Raw genomic sequence first — 17,750 nt, forward strand, 5'->3', positions numbered from 1 at the left:
AACTTTCATAATGCCAAAACAAGGAAGAGCTATTAATACAGTGATGCCTTCACCAAATTAGAAATACAGAGGCAAGAATCTCAATTTTCTTCCAACCAGAAATAGATAAGTACAAATTCTTAGAACTTCTAATAACCTAATTTCTTTTTCAGACTTCTCCTGCTCACATAACTATAATTTAAAGCCTAGCACCAGAAAATGAAAACATTTATAATCCAATAACCCACCAATTCAACAAGATCTCTATTAACTGCATTTCCTAGCTGTAACATGCTTTCTGCCAATTATGGAGAATGTTAAGCATTGCTGAATTGGCTATCATATATGATGGCTTGAAAAGGATGATAATAATAAAATTTTTGAAATAACCATCTCAAGATTATTGTCCTTGTATCAAATTTTAAGAGCCTATATTAGCTTATGTTGTTTAATGATAATTGACCGTCGTTTTTTTAGTTCACTGTGCACAGCACTTCGAGCATGGTTGTTTGCTTCTGCTAGTGAAAGAGTTGTAGCTCGTTTGAGAAAGGACTTATTCAGTCACCTTATCAATCAGGTTAGATCCATTAGTTCTCGAACCTGTAAAACTGGAACGCTCCCTGTGAGATAAAAATACACAGAATTGCAAAAGTACATATAGAAACTTACACAATGTATATCCATTTCTAAACCACTATACAGTTGGTCTTTTGGGTTTTATATCAATATCATCATGCTGGAAGCATATTCAAACTGTGAATAACTTCTTTAGTGTGAGAGCTGTATTAGGAACAGTGGAAGTCAATAATTATCAAGTTACTATAATTATCTTATTAGTATTGCTGTGGAACTCTAAATACCATTTGGTGCGGTTGATGCTGCATGGTTCAATAGGAAATAGCATTCTTTGATGTTACTCGAACGGGGGAACTACTAAGCAGGCTATCTGAAGACACACAAATCATAAAGAATGCAGCCACTACCAATCTTTCTGAGGCACTCCGAAATCTAACAACTGCATTTATCGGCATTGGCTTCATGTTCTCATCTTCATGGAAATTAACATGTAAGTGATTTTATTTTCTTTGAGTAATGCTCATTTAGTCTAGTGATTATTTTTCTTATTGTATTCTTCTTCCTATTTAGTGTTGGCTTTGGCCTTAGTGCCAATCATTTCGGTTGCTGTACGAAAATTTGGGCGCTATCTTCGTGAACTTTCACATTCAACTCAAGCTGCAGCTGCAGTATCTGCCTCAATTGCAGAGGTTTGTAAGCAAAATATGAACGTTATATTGCTATTTATCAATTTTTTAATTGCTTAATGAATGGCACTGGAAACATCCATTTTTTATATTTTTAGATTCCTATTGCGTAAATAGTTGTTTTTGGAAGAATACAAAGTGGCAAAAAGGAAGTCAGAATGGAAGTTTGAGAGTTTAGATTTAAGATTTGATGAATTGCATGGAAAGGTAGTTTGAAGGAGAGGGAGAAGGATATTTAAAACTTGCTAAGCCTACGATAAGGGGAAGGAAAAGCAAAGACTTTACTTTGTTAATTGCATCAAAGAGTTATATTAAGGGAACACTATATTAAGGAAAGATATAGGAGCTACCTTTTTACTATTTTTCAATAAGTAATGAAGGATATAGGAGCTACTTAGATGTATTCTTGAATTCAATCCACGGAGGGAATTGGGAGCAAATTTCCAATTTAACTCCATTGAGATAGAAATCATAGGTTCACAAGAAGAGTTATGATAGTTGAGGTAACAAATAATTAAAGAAGATGAAAATAGGAAAGAAGTTAACTCACAAGAAATTCTGAACTGATCTGCATGGATTCTTTGTACTTTTACCCTATGCAATTTGTTAATAATATTTAGTTCTATACAAGTTAAACAGGCAAGTAACTCATTATTAGGAAAGTTGTTACTCAATTTTTTTTTAATTCTAACTTGTTTGTTTTTCCTGTGCAATATTGATTTTTAGGAATCTTTTGGGGCCATTCGGACAGTCAGATCTTTTGCTCAAGAAGCTTATGCAGTCTCTACTCAGAAAAAGTTGATGAGACACTGAACCTTGGTCTCAGACAAGCTGTGATTGTCTTGATTAGTTTATCTCGCTCTCTCTCTCTCTCATTGGAAGCTGTGAGTGCATTTCCTAGTTATGAATATTTGAGAAAAATCCTAAAGCTTTTAAGGCTTGCCTTTTCTGATACAGAGAGTAGTTGGTCTATTTTTTGGAGGGCTAAATGCAGCATCAACATTATCTGTCATCGTAGTGGTGGTTTATGGAGCTTACTTGACAATAAAAGGCACCATGACTGCAGGCTCTCTTACATCCTTCATTCTTTATAGCCTTACAGGTGCTTCCCTCATTGTTTATACCCTGTAAATTGTGCCTGTAAGGGACAAAACGTTTTCAAATTTAGTTTTGAAGCTTGGGAAATTTTCAAAAAATTCTTAGCCTCTTAAGACTTAAGAGGCTGTTCCAGTAATCCAGTTTGATAAACAGTAACGTGAATTGTGTTTCTGCTCTACTTTGAAAGAGGTGATAATCACCATATCTGAATATTATGGGTTATGATAAACCAATCTTCTAAGCCAAACCCTTCATGTTTTCAATATCATTGTTTTTGTTGCCTGTGACTGCCTCTTTTATTTCTCTCTTTGAAAGCTTTATAGCTACTAAAAATTTACAAAATTGTGAAATTTCTGTGTCTGCAGTTGGATCCTCAGTATCCTCTATATCAGGATTGTATACAACAGCAATGAAAGCTGCAGAAGCAAGCAGGAGAGTTTTTCAGCTCCTGGATCGTGTCTCATCCATGCCAACAGCAGGAGATAAGTGCCCCATAGGGTCAGTTACTTTACATCCCCCACCCCTCTCCCTGGGGGTCCCTTTCCCTCTCTTTTACACACCATAACCCTTGATTTGGGAAATAATACCTTAAAAATTACTATTAATCATCTATTTACTCTGATACATTCTTACGCTTAAAAGCAGTAGACCATTGGGCAATAAGTACACTATCTCATATTTTCATTCTCCAGTTGAGATTAAAGTTAAATTCTTATCTGTAATGTTGTGGCTTTGATGGTAGAGATCCAGATGGAGATGTGGAATTAGATGATGTCTGGTTTGCTTACCCTTCTCGCCCAAGTCATATGGTTCTCAAGGTAGCGGTTTTTCTTAATTACATTACGCTGCGAACTTGAAAATGATGAGCACTAATACTAAGAAATGTTTTCTTGCCAACTAGATGATGTCATCAATTTACCTATGTACTTTGACTGTGTTAATGTAACATTAATTCTAAGATTCAATTTGACTCTTGTTTGTTGCCCTGAAGTCTTTCTTTGGCTTGAGTTGTGAAAGAATTTATCTTCTTTGTATGTCTTTCCTATCTAATGGGTCATTAACATTTGAACCCATGTAAGAACTTTCTTAGCATAGTATGAGTGTTTTTATGATTTTCTTCATTTATCAACATTGGAATAGTAAGCATACAAGACTTCTAACATTTTTCACCTTGTGACTTTATCTACAACCATTGTTTCAATTGCAGGGTATAACATTAAAACTGAGGCCTGGTTCAAAAGTTGCTCTTGTTCGTCCAAGTGGTGGTGGAAAAGTAATGTTATTATCCTTATCATTTTCATTTTTTTCCCCTCTTGGTGGTCTTTCAACGATTAGAGCATGTCTAAGGCTCTAAAATCATCATTTTTTTCCTCTTTGTCAAATGAGTACAGCAAATTTGACTTGTGTAGAATGTTAAAATTATTTAATTTTGTATTGCAGACGACAATAGCCAACTTAATTGAGAGGTTCTATGACCCTCTCAAGGGAAAGATTTTGCTAAATGGGGTTTTGGTGCGGACACGAGGTATAAGCCCCCAATTACACGCACATATAGGAGGAAGAACAAAAAGAAGACAGCTCAATCTGTGGCCTTATGGATGGAGCCTATTAGTTATTAGGCTTAAGTTTAAGCAAGTCCTAGTATTTAATAATTAGGGTTTCTTTATGCATTTTTATTGTTAGCTATTTAAACACTTTTTGGGATTACTGTAAAACAGTTTTGAGAATTATTAAGAATGTGTTTTCTTTTCACAAGTGCCGACTTCAGTTTTGCTTGGTGCTGACTCTAAGCAACCCCTAGGTGCTGACTCCTAGGGTTTATCTTTTTTTATTCTATTGTTGTTTGTGGTTGTCCTACGTCAGGTTCCCCTGGTAGAAATATCACATGAATATCTTCACAACAAGGTAATTTTAGTTTCAAAATAATTTTCTGCTTATGATATAATAGGATTTGGTAAAGGGACTTAGCTCCTCTAAAATCCCCTATAAAATAGCCTTCGGATTAGAGTTGATAATATTAGAATCACGAGATTTCTTTGACACCCTACTTTTCTATACTTTTCAGATAAGTATTGTGAGCCGGGAGCCTGTTCTTTTCAATTGTTTTGTGGAAGAAAACATTGCCTACGGGTTCAATGAAAATGCTAGCTCAACTGATATAGAAACTGTAGCTGTGAGTTTCAATCTTTTTTTTTTTTTTTTCATTCCTTCTGAACAAATGAACATCTTCTATTTTTATTTACTCTATTTTTGTATACTGATAAAGTGATAAATATTCTAGAAAATGGCTAATGCACATGAATTCATAGAAAAGTTTCCAGAAAGGTATAAAACTGTTGTTGGAGAACGTGGATTGAGGCTGTCAGGAGGCCAGAAACAATGAGTAGCAATTGCAAGAGCTCTCCTAATGAATCCAAGGTGATGATGCCAAAATCGTCAGTTGCATCACTCGTCCAATCCGAAACTTTAGATGATCTTGAAGGATTTGCAAGATAAAGAGAGTTGATCGAAGAAATCACCGGATTGTACCCGGTAGGAGAGCCTCCGATACTTAAGTTAGTATCAACCCATATCTTTTCTACTATATATAGCATTTTGTAGTGGTTTTTGACATACCTTAGCAAATGGACAGATTGTCTCTTTTATAGGTGACTTAGGTAGCCGTTGGACATAAAAGATGGTGATTATTACCCTAATCGTAAAGATCTTTGTCTTGATGGGAGAATTTAAGACCTTTGATGGTCTATATTGAATGTGTTGAGCGGTTACTCATCTTTCTTTGATGACCCACTAATGATGCAATTATCGTCTATTAAGGTGGACAACCTTAATGGTTTTTATGGACTCATCAGTTACCCCCCATTCCCAAGTCTAATTTTGCTTTATGCTGGTCAGGCTTAGGGAATGTTCTAGACTTATTTAGATTTGGACTTCTTTATCTTCAATTACTTTCTTCTTCAAGAATGGTAGTATTTTTGTGATGACTTCTTAGTATTTGCCTTTTGAATGTCTTTTTGAACGTTCGAAGGACCATTGCTTGATCTTGAAAGTGAGCTAATTTTTTTGGACGACCATTTTTTATCACTGCTGAAGAGCAAGCTAATTTCTTTAGACGACCATTTTTTATCACTTCGATGCTTCTTCTTTCATTCAGTCTCTGGTTGTTACATTTGATATTCTTGATTTGTGTGTGACTTGCGTTTGTGTGAGAATCCTTGTCTGCTTACACTCGTGTAAGGGTATTTAGTCACTTAGCCACTTTTTGGTGACATACATCCAGTTACGAAGTTTTGTCATTTAGACTTCATCAATGATTTACATCGATCTAGTGGAATCTTGTCTTTTTTTTTTTTTTTTGGTGACTTACATCCATTTAAGGACTCTTATCACTTAGGCTTTGTTAGTGATTTACATCCGTTTGAGCGGAATTTTATCACTTAGCATTTTTTTTTTTTTTTTACTAACATCCATTTAAGAAATTTTGTCACTTAGGTTTCATCAGTGATTTACATCCGTCTTGGCGAAATTTTATCACTTAGCCATTTTTTGGTGACTTACATCTATTTAAGGAATCTTGTCACTTAGGCTTCGTCAGTGATTTATATCCGTCTTGGCGGAATCTTATCACTTAGCCATTTTTTGTTGACTTACATCCATTTAAGGAATCTTGTCACTTAGGCTTCGTTAGTGATTTACATCCGTCTTGGCGGAATCTTATCACTTAGCCGTTTTTTTGTGACTTACATCCATTTAAGGAATCTTGTCACTTGTTGCTGGAAAGATTCCTTGATGCTCTTAAGGCTATATTGATATCTGCATTAAGTAGCACATGTACTTGCCAAGACTTAGTTAAACAAGAATTTTAGAACAATTCATATATGAATAATAAGTTACCAATAGCCTAGGTGAACCTTTTTCTTATTTCCTTGTAATCTTAGAGTTTTACCTCTTTTGTGATTTGTTTAGTAATGCATACATTTTTGCATGAAACCTTACTAGGTGTAAATTTTTATAAAAGAATATAAAAGAGACAGAGATAAATGTGTTACCTTAAATGACGATATTATTTTGTCACATACCTTGAGTTTTTTATTGCTGAGATCTTCTTGACAAGCTCTTCCCTTTTTAGGATGACGAGCTCTTCTCTTTTCAAGATTTTTTTTTTTTTTTAAGCCCGACATGATACTTCATGTCAAAGGCCTAGATTTCTTTTGCTTCAATTTTTTTTTTTTTGGAAGGCGTAAAAACTAGGCCACGTTTTTGCCCCCGTTCAAACGTGAAAGGTACAATTCTCATTTTTTGACAACTAGAGGAATGGTCTATTGTGATTGGAACCAAAAAAAAAAAAAAAAAAAAAAAGTGTACTTTAATGACTATGGTCATTGCCGTTTGTAATAGCAATTTCCTCTTCTTTCTTCCTTAATTGTATGCTTAAGTCACTTCAATAGTGCTAGCTGCATGACAATGTACAACTGTGCAATTGCATGCTATATAAGACGAAGTGCATTTTATATGAATCATAGAAAAGTATAAAAATTGAAGCTATTTGACTATATGCTTCTTTAAATTGGTCTTTGTTAGGTGCTTGCACCGTATATGATTTTTAAAGCAATTTAAGAAGATTTTGGTGAGTTGATGGAGATAGCGGAAATTTATTGAGACTTAAATTCATGAGCATATTGTGAACACGATCATCTAGCATTTTAAGTTTAGGAAACTTAAAAGAACTTCTCAGATTCATGATGATGAAACATATGCTACTAATAATATAGTCATATTGATTGTGATAGTTGTAACAATTTTATAGCAATATTTTCAGCATGTTCTACATACACATTTGTAATAATTATGGAAGCTTGATATTTGTTTGGCTTCAATGAAATAATCTCCCGCATGGATAATTAAAAAGAAAGAAAGAAATGAGTTACCTTAATAAAAGACCTTAAATCTCGATACTATTTTGACACGTACATCAATCTTTTTACTATTGAAGTCTCCTTGACGAGTTCTCCTCCTTTGAGATCTTTTTTGTTAAGCTTAACATGATATTTCATGTTGAAGGCCTAGATCTCTCTTGCTTCATTCATTTGAAGGGATGAGAACTGGGCCACATTGTTGTAATTTGTCGAGGTCACTCCAAGGCTATATTTCATTTCTCAAAGGACGAAGGTCATCTTGAGTTCTTTTATCGTTGTTGTCCTTGGTATCTGAAGACGACCAAAGGGTTTGCCCCCATTCAAACATGAAGGCTGCAGTCGTTTGTTTGATGATAACCAAAGGAATGATCTATAATGGTTTGAACCCGTATATTTCTTTCTTGGGGCTTAATCTTAGCTTTAATTGTGTACTCAAAATGAGTCACCTCAATAATGCTTGCTGCAATTTGTTAGGAATGACAATATCCAAATAGGTAAGTTGCATGTTGAACTATAACAGATATTTTTTGACAAAGTGAACTAAACGTGAATCATAGAGAAGTATACTATGATATATGAATACAAAAGCTACTGACTATACGCTTCTTTAAAGTGTCAAGGGACAAAACTTTGATCTTCTTCTTGGCAGGCTCTCTTAACAAGTTCTCATTCTTAATCCTATGAGCTTAAGGAATATATGTATAGTAGTCAGTCTAGTTGTTGTACTATAATGTGCTCTTACTACACAAAGTGTTAGATTTAGAGCTATATTATCAAGCATAAATAATATTAACCACAAATGTTTGAATTATTTGCTTATTTTTAAGGACAGTATATGTTGATGTGTCCATGACATAGTCTTTAGCACAATATCCCTTCAAGTGACTATGTAACACAAATATGTATGTGTGTATAAAACAAAAGAAGTGTAATTTAGTTCATATTGAGCACTAAAATAATGGCTCAATTTATGAAATCATGATGCATAAACATATAGATATCACTAAAGTTTTCATGAAACCATATGGTGGGATGTATAAATGGAACGATTTAAATTCTCCATTCTCAAAGTCAAAGTAACATGTAATTACACATGGAAAAGTTTGAATAGTAAACTTTGTTCATTCTATGGTGGAACATTCAAAGACATAAAATTTCATATCTTAGTAACGATGATGGAATTTATTTCAAGAAGAAATGTACTGATACTAAATAATATCTTTACGTATACTGGCATAAATTCTAATGATTTTTGAATTATGAAATTTTACAAACTTGCATTCCTTGAATAACTGGATCCTTTGACCCAAAAATAATGCCATTATCGTATTTTTTAAACCATCTTATATCTAATGATATTGACCACTTTGGAAGTAAAAACATATAACGTTTTATACATTTTATTGACTGCTCTAAGGAGCATTTATAAAATTAATTTCTATTAGGAAACTAACTGTAAAAGGTAAAAATATATAGGAGTATTCACTAACTTTCTTTATCCAAAAATTCTTTAACTTCAAAAATTGAAATTGAATAACTTCGGGTTTAATACCTAAAGCAGTTTTTTTTTTTTGGACAGGCAATAAGATTCCAATATGCCTTTTTACTGCTTAGAATTATGACACACTATAATTTTATTAAGATAGTAAATTTCGGTTTTACTTTTTTCAAATGTAGAAAGTTAATATTTATTATCTTTGGCAAAGCAATAATCCTTGGCTTCCATCTTTCCTATCTTAGCAAGATGTATTAGGAAAGAAAAGTAGTGATATAAAAAGCGATAATGCTTGAATATCAACTAGGATGTTATCAAAATATCAATTAAAGACACAAACGGTCTGTTACAATATTAGGAAAGGTAATAAAACCCTTTCTAATGGCCATAAATTGGATTCAAGATCATAATACTTTGCCGGTATTTGGCCATGAATATTTTTTATTCCTCTTTCTTTTACTATATATTTATAGTGTGTTTCGTGTATAGGCTTTAGATTCTTAAACTTCATAGTTGTACAAATATTTTAACCCTCTTTTGGATAAGTGTATTTCTTGTGATTTCTGTAATTATTTGAAACAAGTAATATGAGATTAAAACTATTCTTGTGAAATCATTCACTATTTTTAGCGTACCAACCATTATGGTAAGTTTCTAAAAGAATTTGAATTGTCATATATGTATCTATTATCTCTATAGTTGACCTCTTTAATAGGTGCTATGCTTATTTGGAGGCATTCCTTTTTAAGCAAATTTTCTAGAAGACTTACCTAAAATTAAGTTATGCAATACCAAATTGTAAGTACACGATTTGATAGCTATAATGTAATTGTTTCCGAGAAAAGTTTATGCCTTATTTTGAGTCACCTAAACAGTAAAACTTTAAGATCTTAGGCAATACGTAATTCTACCAAATAAAAATATTACTATAAGGAGAATCAAGCCGTTAAACATACCTGAGCGATTGTACTCAATGGACAGATTAGTGGGTTAGCCCATGGAATGCATCCATTTACCATTCATTTATGAGAAGGATTTTTTCTTTACATGTGTCCTTCACCAACAAAACAATGAAGGTGCTCCAGTAGTGTATTAGAGATTCAGATGGGAGGATTCCTTGATTGGAGTGATATCTTGGGTTATTTGGCACTACACTTCAGCGTCCATTACTCCAAATTGAAAAGAGTAACCCTTTATTGTAGGAAGAGCTTAATGGCTAATCTTTCCCACAGACGGCGCCAAACTAATGATGCCAAAATCGTCAGTTGGATTACTCGTCCAATCCGAAGCTTTAGACGATCTTGAAGGATCTGCAAGATAAAGAGAGTTAATTGAAGAGACCACTGGATTGTACTCGGTGGGAGAGCCTCCGATGCTTAAGTTAGTATCAACCCATATCTTTTCTACTATATATAGCATTTTATAGTGGTTTTTGACATACCTTAGCAAATGGACAGATTGTTTCTTTTATAGGTGACTTAGGTAGCCGTTGGACATAAATGATGGTAATTATTACCCTAATCGTAACGATCTTTGTCTTGATGGGAGAGTTTAAGACCTTTGATGGTCTTTATTGAATGTGTTGAGCGGTTACTCATCTTTCTTTGATGACCCACTAATGATGCAATTATCGTCTATTAAGGTGGACGACCTTAATGGTTTTTATGGACTCATCACAAGGGTTTTGCTATTGGATGAAGCCACTAGTGCTCTAGATGCTAAGAGTGAATACCTTGTTCAGGTGAGATCAGCAGATTTAAGTAAATCATCCATTTGGACAGTACTAACTTTATTTTTGCAGGACATAGAGAGTTTTTGATGTCCAAAATTTCCAAGCTTTGGTTCTTTTTGTTAATTATTTGTGTCTTATCAAACAATAGCAAATGAAAAAATACCTTTCATTAGAAAATAACATCAAGAAAGAAGAAAAATTATTAGGCTATCCTGACCTTTCAACTTGCATTCCAATATCACAATGATGGTTGTGAATAATCCAACAGTCACTGGGACAACTAGTGACTCAAAATAAGTTTTATGGTAGTCTTTGTCTAATTGAGGATCCATAACTAACCCCAGCAATTCGGGACAAAGGGAATAATCTGACAGTCACTGGGACAGCAATTTTGTTATTGTTTTTGTCATCAGTGTCTCACTGAATATTCTGTCCGCAATTGCCCAGCACCTTTGGAAATTTGATTGAGCTGAGGTATCTTGGCTTAAAGATGGACTTACCTCGAAACAATCCCATCATCCATGGGCAACTTGTTAAAGCTTCAAACTATGTGAAGCATACGAGGCAGAATAGAGGTAGGACTAATATTTATGCAAAGCTTGGTAAATTGAAGTCCTTTAGCTGCAGGACTAATATTTGTGCAATGTTAGGTTAATAGAAGACTTTTAATTGTAGGATTTATGTTTGTGCAAAGTTAGTGATGTGATTTGGTGTAACGTGAGGCACTTTAAGATGTTCAAAATTGAACATTCTCTCTGCTTTTATATTTTATATTAGATTAGATATTTGATTCTGTAAGATTCAAAGTCTCTTATAGCTTTCCCCTCTAAAGCACCACCAGTTTCTTCCTGCCCAACCATTCATCATTGTTGCTGTTCTTCTAGCATACCCCTCCACTTTCTCCTTTTGGATTTACCTACTATCCAGTCTCATCAAGAAAATAAAAATGCATTCTCTGCCAATGACATGTAGCAAGAATGATTTATATAGTGTGAGCATTGAACTTGTTCCCAATAATGCTATAAGTTGCATGTTCGAAGCTACTCCTTGCCATTGGCCTTTCATTACAAAATATACAGTTGTTGTACATTGGAATGTACTGCTTTAAGTTGACGGTGCCAAGGAGTAATTATAGGTATTAAACCACATTTCATCTCTCTCCTATAAGGGAGAAAAAGAAAAGAAAATTCAGGGAAAGAAGAGAGAGAACAGAGCTACAAAATATGCTGATTTTGTCTGCCTATAATTCTAAGTTTTATTTCGTTCATTATCAAACATATTAACCAATTCTCATGCAACCTATAGGATGCCATGGATTCTCTGATGCGGGGAAAGACTGTTCTTGTCATAGCACACCGGCTTTCAACTGTCCAAAGTGCAGACACTGTTGCAGTTATATCAGATGGTCAGATAGCCGAAAGTGGCACCCATGATGAGCTACTCAGCCAGGATGGAATTTACACTGCATTAGTGAGGCGGCAATTACAAGTCCCCAAAACTGAACTGTAGTCTAAGACTACAAAACTCAGTTAGAAGTTGATGTAGGACAACCTAGGCTTCCCACCTAGATTAGTCCTACCGTAGAACCTTAGGCTTCCCACCTAAAGTGTTTGGAATCACCGCCAAACAAATACTATGCAATCTCTGCAAATAATCTCAATAATAATAATCATAGTCTGTCTTACAAAAGAAATCATCTGGAGCTTTATATGCAGCTTCTAGGAATTACAAAGATAAGGATAAACTCTCTTAAACAAATCTTAAACAATTTCAAATACTAATTTGATAATCCTAAACAATCTCAAATACTAATCCAATAATCCTAAACAAATTATAATGATAAACTACTAATCCTAACCAAACTCAAATACCAATCCAAACTAAACAAATAACTACGTTACAATCTAAAATTATCTACTGAAAATCTAAAATGAAATATTGAAATAACTTTTGGTTATGCTCCTACATTATACTCCCCTGGTTTAAGAAAACTCGACCTCGAGTTTTGTAGTGATGAAGAATTAAGACTTTGGTACTTAATACTTCCTTCAGATCAGAAATCACCCTAGGAAGCATTGAGAGTAGAATAACCTTCAATTCCATGACACCATAGAACTCCTCTGGAAACACAAAATCAATGTGTTGAACAGGCACAATTTTACCTTGAACCATAGTATCAACCTTTTGGACTTCAACAACTTGTAGATGTTCATCAACCTCATGGATCCTAACGTGCTCAGTACCACTTTCATCATAATCAACCTCCACTTCAAGTGCACCCTCTACATCTTTGCTCACTTGTTGAAATTTCTCTTCTTGTGTAGACTCTATAATAGGTTCTTCTTGCTACATGAATGTTGAAACATCATCTATTGGCACTTGTACCTCTATTTCAACATTAGTCTTTGGTGGAACCTGAGCATCCTTTTTCTGAGTAGAAGAGTCTAGCAAAACCATTATTTTTCTTAAGTCTTGAGCTATGACAGTGAGTTCTTGATGGAAGGATGAGGTGTTTTCTTGCTGAATACTGTCTCTGTGGTGTCGAAAATTCCCATGAGAGGATTGAGGTTGATAATTCTCTTGATAGCATTGGGGAACATATTCCTCTCTAAGTATTTGTTTCATTTCATTCCAATCAGTTATGGCAGGCTTGCTCCTTCCTTTGTGATGATTCTTGATACTACGCCAAAAGTCTCTAGCTCTACTCCTCAATTTCAACCTGGCAAACCTAACCTTATTAGCATCTGATGAGGGTCCATGGATCTAGATGTCCATCAAATATTCGCACTTCTAAGACTACTATGATTCACTGGAATAGACTTTCAACACTCTAAAATGAACATGGGCTTGGTAATCTAGGCTTTGGCTGGTGCTCTGTACTAAACATTATGTGGAGCTTGATGAGCGTGGCTTGTAAATGAACTCTAGTGTCTGTTGGAACATTTCTGCCTTTGACTTTTTTTTTTTTTGAAATACCATAAAGAAAGACCAAAATATAAAACTAAAACCTGCTAGTGCGAAACAGTAGCACGTCAAACTAAAACATTACACTCGGAAGCTAAAGAAACGAGAAACAGAGGAAAATTAAAAAAAGAAGGGATTGGCGCTCGTAAGAGTCATCAGCGAAGAGGCAGCGTGGTTCATCGGCATTCACTGTCGGTGGTGTGCAATGGTGGAGATTGGAGCAAGTGAGTCAGATCGTGGGAGCGATGGTGATGGCATGTCTGCAGCGGTTGTTGGTGATCATTTCAACAGTGAGTTGTGTGATGGCATCATTCTGTTGGTGGGATCGGCAATTTGGTGTTGGCTTTCAACTCTCTTCTGTCTCTGTCTCTGATCTGGTGGACTGCAGTTGTGAATCTGAATTTTTTTTTTTTGTTTTTTTGTGGAATTTATTTTCTCTGTTTTTGATCTGGTGGTAGTCCTCAGAGTTGGGCACAGATTGGGGTCATAGGTTTTGGGGGAGTAGTGGACTTTTTTGTTGGTTTTGGGATGAAGAATTTGTGTGGCCAAAGAGGGTATATGGTATGGATTGGTTCAAGTTCTGGTTTGCAAATCTCGTGAGGTAGGAAATTGGGTTGCTTTGGTTTGCAAATCTCGTGGGGTAAGTATTTGAGTAATGGCATGTTTGGTGATTGATTTATTTTTTGAGGGTGCGTATGGCTGTGGTTTGTCAGTCGTGAATTTGGGTTGTTGAAAGGGGTGATCGGGTTGGGCTCTGATACCAAGTTGATGTAGGACAACCTAGGCTTCCCACCTAGATTAGTCCTACCGTAGAACCTTAGGCTTCCCACCTAAGGTGTTTGAAATCACCACCAAACAAATACTATGCAATCTCTGCAAATAATCTCAATAATAATAATCATAGTCTGTCTTACAAAAGAAATCATCTGGAGCTTTATATGCAGCTTCCAGGAATCACAAAGATAAGGATAAACTCTCCTAAACAAATCCTAAACAATTTCAAATACTATTCTGATAATCCTAAACAATCTCAAATACTAATCCAATAATCCTAAACAAATGATAATGATAAACTACTAATCCTAACCAAACTCAAATACCAATCCAAACTAAACAAATAACTACGTTACAATATGAAATTATCCACTGAAAATCTAAAATGAAATATTGAAATAACTTTTAGTTATGCTCTTGCATTAGAAGTGAGTTCACTTGTGATTGGAATTCCCATACTAGCTTCTCCTATGTAATGATTTGTCTTTGAAATCATAAATGTTCTTGTTTTAAAAGATTATTAAGACCTTTTTGTACTTAATCTTACAACATGTATAGAAACCTTGTTACCTTCCAGATTTGATATACAGATTGCTCCAAGAGTCGTTTGGTCAAAAAATGTGATTTTCTAAACAATTAAGGAATATTGGTGGCCCTAACACATATGCTGACACTATCAACTTGGCTTGAATACGCAGCTGATTCAAATTGGTGGTTGCCGATTGGTATTGCATAATTTTAACTATCATTGTGTATGTCTATGTCATACTCTATCCTAACTTATGGGTATATTCTACTTTTATTTTCTTGTGAAAGAAAAAAAATTATTAATCCTAAATTTAGAAGGGCATTAAAATGTATACCCTTCGGAATAATCCATTTGAGTGTGTGGGTATATATAAGTGATTAACTTATTATTCAAGCAAGCATCAAAATTTTTTTTTTTATATGATAGATTAAAGAGTAATGCTACAAACACAATATTTTTCATAATAATTGAGTTGACAAATTTTTACTGATTCTTATACATTTTTTTTTTGTCTACCATTAACAATTAGCCACTTTAACGGTTATGAAATATTTTGTAAACTTTTTGTAATTCTAGAGCTATATATACAAGACATTAGAATTTTTAGAAAATAGTTAAGTCATGCACTCTTCACATACATATGCAGTTTGGGACAATTAGCCATTTAACAATTGTAACAATTGTGAAATATTTTGTAATACTTTCTATAATTCTAGAGTTATATATACAAGACATTAGTTTCTAATATATATATAAGACATTAGAGTTTTTAGAAAGAGTGGGGCTATTACACACCACCAAAGGCAACTAAAATCCTGATTTCAAGTAACGATTTCTAGTTGCTTTTGGGGTGTGTAAAATAGTGTGTGCAACAAGTTAGAAATCGTGACTTCAATTTCTTTTGTGGAGAGTGTATAAAATAATTTGTGTGCAACAAATTTAACTTTTTTAGAAAATAGTCAAGTCATGTACTCTTCATATACGCATGTAGTTGTTTGGGACTTCTTCCCTCTCCTAGGTAAGTTTCACATGCACCAATGAGAATTGAACCCATAACCTCAACAAAGGGGGGAGATACCATTTGATCTGAGCTAGAGCTCATTAACACTATTTAGATCATATTAGGGGTGTACCCTATCTGTAATTCTAAATAGAGTAATGCTAAAAACACTTTTTACAATATTTTTACAAACTTTTGATGTGACAAATTCTTATTAGTTATCTTCTAGATCCACTACCTACATTCATTTTTTATTTACTAATAACTACTCACCAATTAAATTTTATAGCTCTAACATTTATTATTGCTACATTCTGTTGAACAACATCAGTGTAAAATTTCATCCACTCCCCCCCCCCCACCCTCCTGTTTAGAATAAAAGAGTGTCTCTATAAATTATAAAGTCTTAGCTATAAGATCAAATTTGTAAAACTAAAATTTCCTTAACAAAAGGATGCTATAAATTAATTTGCATATTTTTTTCCTTTTATTTCGTATTTCATTTTTCACCAGAAGTTGAAGACTTCATTTTTGTGAATCTCATTTGCTTATAGGTTGAAACTATCTAAAAAAAGAATAGTGACGTGTAAATTATGAGACTTTAATAGCTTATGTGGCATAATTATGAGGCCAATTAAAAGTCAAATGATTTTGTCTTTATATATATTATAAATTATAGATTATAGATCAGTAGAGTTATGGGTATTTTTTATGATTAGAAATTTTCACCTTGATTCCTTTTTTTTCTTCCCTTCTACAAAGAATGTATCATCTTAAAAAATTGGGATAATTAAAGTAAAAAAAGTAAACTATTATACATTTTAGCCACTAAACAAGATCAATGACCAGAAAGATGCAGTTTTACATACAAAACTCTCAAAAATTAATCACAAATTTATGCATCCTTCCAAGCAGAAATTACAAAACTAAAAAAAAATAGAACTAGCAAATTACACTACTGTACTATTCAAAGACATTCACGCGTTTTTTTGGTCAACGAAATGCAGACTTTCACTCACCGCCATGAGGTTTTTTCTTCTTTTTTTGAGAAAAAACTAGCCTATGAGGTGATGACTCATGACTGTGACCGATGAACGTGCAAAGGCCAAAGTGAACTATGTACTACGTAGTAAGTACATTGAAAGCTGCCGTCAATCAATCAAAAATTAAAATGGTCACTTCACGTGGATCTCTTTCTCAAAAAAAAAAAAAACTTCACGTGGATCTAGATTTATTGATCCTACCGTGCAATACGTGAATTGAATTTTTTTTTTTTGGGAGGAGAACGTGAATTGAAAGTTAAATATTTATTTTTAATCTTAGTCAATGAATTATATATTTTTTTTAAACTTTTATATCTTAATTATTCCATAAAACTTTAGGATTTAACCGTTGTCTTACTTTTTGGCTCTAACTAAAAGATGGCTTAGAAGGTTTTTTTTTATTATTTTTTTGGTATGTATGCACGCACGTTTGAGTATCATTTAAAAGTAATGTTGATGCACATGAAATAGTGCAATTTGTGTCACAATTCGTCTATGTGGTTAGCACATAAATTTTAAGAGTATTGTCATCAATAAAAGTACACTGTGCCCTCCCTAACAATGTCATCGATTTTTTTAAAAGTAATATTATAGCAAAAAAAAATTCTATAACATTACTTTTTACTTACCAATAACCACTCACCATAATAGTAATTTGTTTCTTTTTTTAATAGGTAATAGTAATTTGTTAATTAATGTAGTTTTAGCATTTTTCACCTTTCAAAAGCCATAAAAAATTAATAGATTATATCTAAAATATATAGATATATATATATATATAGAAACCCAAAAAAATTAGCCCAACAAAAAATATATATTAATAGTAAAGCTAAAAATAAATTATGGCCAATCAAACTATTTTACCCAAAACAAACAACTTGACTCTTTAAAAAGTTTTAAACAAAAGAATTTTTTTTCTTATCCAGCACGCACAAAAAAAAAAAAAAAAAAAAAAACC

General features: G+C 33.6%; 1 pseudogene; it reads left to right on the forward strand.

The window, feature by feature from the left end:
• LOC112027230 (ABC transporter B family member 27-like) overlaps positions 1-12,013 on the forward strand; it is a 14,524-nt pseudogene extending 2,511 nt beyond the window's left edge.
• The last annotated feature ends 5,737 nt before the right edge of the window (positions 12,014-17,750 follow it).

This window comes from Quercus suber, unplaced genomic scaffold, assembly GCF_002906115.3.
Source record: "Quercus suber isolate HL8 unplaced genomic scaffold, Cork oak 2.0 scaffold_837, whole genome shotgun sequence".
NCBI lineage: Eukaryota > Viridiplantae > Streptophyta > Magnoliopsida > Fagales > Fagaceae > Quercus > Quercus suber.